Here is a 3,070-nt window from a genome sequence, read left to right on the forward strand (position 1 = left end):
AATTGTGCAAAGTAATATTTGCTGAAGAAGTAGAAGTTTTTTCTTTTCAAAATAGGCAAGAAAGTGGATTACCTAAACTTAACAAAGCTAATTGTGAAAAGTAATATTTGCTAAAAGATTAGAAGCTTCTCCTCTTGAAAATTGGTAATAGATTTTATGGACAATGAAAATTAGAATCATGTATTTCTTACTGAAAAATATTGGCTTGGATTGGTTCTTTCTTGTATTGGATATATCTGACTTTAACAAATCTAATTATTCGAAGTAATATTTGCCGAAGAAGTAGAAACTTATCATCTTGATAATAGGTTAATAAAAAAATAAGACTCATGGAATTCAACTTGAAAAATATTGGTATCGAATGAATATTTCGGGTATTGGATTATATTTGCTAATTACTAGTTTTGAGTTGTTGTATATTAGATTATCTAACTTTAACAAAACTAATTATTCGAAGTAACATTTGCTGAAGAAGTAGAAACTTCTCTTGAAAATAGGTTGATAATTAGAATCATGGAATTCAACTTGAAAAATTCAGCTTTGAGTGAATATTTCTGGTATTGGATTAGATTTGCTTATTACTAGTTCCGAGCAGTTGTATATTAACTTTAAACAAGCTAATTATACAAAGTAATATTTGCTGAAGAAGTAGAAACTTCTCGTCTTGAAAATAGGAATTCAACTTGAAAAACATTGGTTATTTCAGGTATTGAATTAGATTTCTGAGCAGCTGTATGTTGTGTTTAAGTATGTATATGATACATCCGTTTCGTTTTTAATTAGCGAGAGGGGCTAATTGCGCGAAGTAAAATTTGCTGAAGGAGTAGAAGGCAAATACGGAGGAACTTCTCCTCCTGAGCGTCGGCCATAAATTAGAGAGAAGAGAGAGAGTGTTTGGGCTGACGCGCAGCGTTCGGATTAATTCATCTCTTTCAGATTAACTCTCCGAGTAAAGTGACGCACCGGAAAAAGCATTTTTTTTTTATTTAGTTCTTGTTTCAAGTTTAGTTGTGAAGGAACGGTAATAATATTGATTATATGCATTTTACTTTTCTTAATTTCATGGCTGCGGTTGCCGGAAATTGGATCGTTAATTGTTAACGGGGCTTAAATTAGTTTTAAGTTTCGGATGCGGTAGAGACAATTACACGGATTGCGGATTGCGGGCGATTGATGGTGTATCGGGAGGAGAGGTTGAAAGGTTTACGAGGACGGCTGACAGTTTTAGGTGGTTCTTTTTTTCTCCTTTCGGAGGCGGAGTATTTGATGGTCGAGATCATAAGAATCGGTGGCGGCGGTGGTGGTGTTTCGAGTGGTTCTGGAGGAGGACGACCGCCTCCGCGCGGGTCCCAGGCGCCTTTGTGTTTGCCTTCGGTTCGGGGGCGGCTCGGGGGACGCATGAGCAAAGCGCGTCGCGGCGCTTGAACACAAGTGCGGGATTAAACGCGGAGCGTCGGTCCAGCATCTCCCATTCCAGTAGCAGCCGCGTTTCGCTTCTCGCCGTTCTGTTCGTAAATTTCTTCCTTCCTTTTCAAGCGCACGTCTTCCGAGCCGTTAACAAAATATATAAACAACAACAACAACTTAATAATACATAAATAAACAAGAAATAATTAAATAAACACAGTAATCCTCCACAAAGAAAAAGCAAGTACAAAATCGAAGAGAAAAGAAGAAGTGTGTTGACAAGTATTTTTGATACAAAAGTGTTTTAAGATGCAACGGAAGGAGCGCGTCCGGTCTTTGGTAATCCTTTAGGAAGGACGAGAGGATCCATCCAATTAATCCTTTTCGAGTTATGACGACGAGTTGCGGTCCACCGCGACGCGCTCTCCTCCACATCTTCCTCCTTCTCCTCTTACACCGGACAGTCGCGGCGGATCGCGATCGGTGATGGTACTTGTCCATACCTCGTTGTTTCGAAGGACCTTGAAAATGAGCGACAGTGATCATCGGATCAGCGAACGCCGCCCCCGCACTCAGATGGTGGCCTAGGACCCGATCCGGGGGGAAAAGTGTTTCTTTTAGTTTACGCATTTTTTGGATTTTTACCAAACAACCACCGGTAAGTCCGGTATTCCACAACAACAACAACAACAATCATCAATAGCCATCAACGTAAATAAATACGTGGAGAAAACAACGAAAACAACAAGAGCAAGCTTTAATTAAACCCAATCAATTGGTGGCGCTCGCTGCGCGCATAAATCTTTATATGAATCCGTTGTCCGCATGTTTTAATTAAATATTCGAGATTGATAAACGACCATCCCCTCACATCGTCTGACAAAATATAAAACATTAATTACTCGATTTCCATTAAAACTACCCCTCCGACAAACGCACTCACAAAAAACACCATTAAACACAAAATAACTCGAATTGTTAAAGGTAAAACAACAATGTGGTTTTCCAATAATTGAATACCTCTAAAAACTTGATAAACAACATCCAATTATTACAGCTTCAATATTAGTTTTGTTCATATTTGAATATCTCTTTAGTGTTGATAAAAAATATCCATTAATTAGAGCATCAATAATTGTTATTTCATTATTAAAATATATCTTAAAACATTCAACAACATTCACCAAATATAAACAACATCCTTTAAAAAAAGCTTCAATACTAGTTTTTTTTCAATACTTGAATATAGCATTAAAGCTGATAAACATCATTCATCAAATGTAAACTAAACAACATCAAATAACTTTGATACTAGTTTTTCTTTCAATTCTTCAGTACCTTTTAAAAGTTGTTAAACAACATCTTCCAATGAATAATAGCTTATCAATATTGCAATACTTCTAAAAAAGATCATAAATAGCATGCATCATAGCTAAACTAAACAACATACAATGAAGAAATCTTTAATAGTAGTTTTTCTTAATACTCTAATACCTCTTAAAAGTTGATAAAGAACATCCACAAGCATCTAATAAATAGATGTTTTTCAATGATTTAATACTTCTTTAAAGGTGATAAGCAACATCCACCACAATTTAACTAAACAACATTCAATAAATCATCACAGCTAAACAACAAGCAAACTGGACAACATCTTGAAATA

The 3,070-nt window shown here is 36.1% G+C and overlaps 1 protein-coding gene across 1 annotated transcript in view; it reads left to right on the plus strand.

Annotated features, from left to right (window-relative positions):
• Positions 1–1,446: 1,446 nt before the first annotated feature.
• Positions 1,447–3,070, plus strand: part of LOC108559377 (homeotic protein antennapedia-like) — a 62,457-nt gene continuing 60,833 nt past the window's right edge. Inside the window, exon 1 of the mRNA XM_017916635.1 lies at positions 1,447–2,065. The gene's annotated coding sequence lies outside the window, so the exon portion shown is untranslated. The remainder of the gene's footprint in view (positions 2,066–3,070) is intronic.

The sequence above is a fragment of the Nicrophorus vespilloides genome, unplaced genomic scaffold (assembly GCF_001412225.1).
Source record: "Nicrophorus vespilloides isolate i.1.1-1 unplaced genomic scaffold, Nicve_v1.0, whole genome shotgun sequence".
NCBI classification, from domain to species: domain Eukaryota; kingdom Metazoa; phylum Arthropoda; class Insecta; order Coleoptera; family Silphidae; genus Nicrophorus; species Nicrophorus vespilloides.